Raw genomic sequence first — 1,246 nt, forward strand, 5'->3', positions numbered from 1 at the left:
CACGCCCATAAATAAGCTGGGCGAAGAATGTGGTTTGGAAAGTTTGTGCGACCAAAAGCGCGCTGTCCATCGAGCGGTTGCACCACGTGCTGGCCAAACAAGAAATCAGCAGCAAACAACAAACCAGCGGYTAAGATGCAAGCAAACGCGCTGAGATCAGTGCTTACGAGTATAAGGCGAGTATGTGGCTGCTGAGTGCAGGCGCTCAAAATGTTGAAGCTGATTGAGTAAACAGCGGATGCAAAGCGGCGTGCGGTGTGTGTGTTCACTGTAGCTGTAAAGAATTTATTTTTGCAATTTTACAATAACGCTGACGTTACTTTTTTGGAATTTTCGCAGCGCCAATTTCGGCAGCTGTTCTTCGTAGAATTTTTCAGTTATTTTAATTTAATGGCTCAGAATTCTCAGCTTTGTTATGCTAACTAACTGTATGCGTTTCATTACATCGGCTAGCTAGCGGTTCAGCAATATTATGAAGTCTTTCACAGCGCGCAATGACCTTTACATTGTTCRCCGTATTCAAATATGTAAATTAAACAATGCGTAAAGAAGACACTAGTGTGAAATAATTCTTTAAAATTCTTTAAAATTGTTTATTTTTATTTTTTTTTATTTTATTTTATTTTTATTTTATTTTTTTTTTTTCACCAAAAATTCTTTTCTATCATAATTCATGCGTTTGGCTTTCGTAAGCGCTATTAGCGCTGCGCAGTTGCCCCTGGCCAATAATTAACTGTGATTTGACACTCATTTTCGGCCACTGATGCACGCTGTGGTAGACTTCACTTGCACAAATAAGAATATGCCGCAAACTCATTGTTAATATTTTCCCTAAAAGCTTTTCGTCATCATGTTACTGCTGATGATGAGCAAAATTTTGTAATTTTTAATTTCCCAAACCACAGCATCAGCGCCAATTCAGCTGAAAATATTGCTGATGCACARACACCTAAGCCGGTAGTGTGGTGAAAGTCAAGCGCTGTGATGGCTGTGATCGGTTTCCGAAAACATKAGTCAGCATGAAGCGCCACATATGCATGCAGATATTTATTTACATATACATATGTACATATATATTTGAAAAAAAAGTATGTCGTTATATGTAATTATACATAAGTGTCTGTAGATAGAGAGTCCCCTGATTTATAAAGTAAAAATAGGTGCGGTGAGATTTCTTGAATTTTAAGCAGAGAAAACAGAAGAGTTAACGGTAACGAAACATGGCTAATGCCATCAATTTTAAAAA

This window comes from Bactrocera latifrons, unplaced genomic scaffold, assembly GCF_001853355.1.
Source record: "Bactrocera latifrons isolate USDA-ARS-PBARC rearing strain unplaced genomic scaffold, ASM185335v1 scaffold_389, whole genome shotgun sequence".
Lineage (NCBI taxonomy): Eukaryota > Metazoa > Arthropoda > Insecta > Diptera > Tephritidae > Bactrocera > Bactrocera latifrons.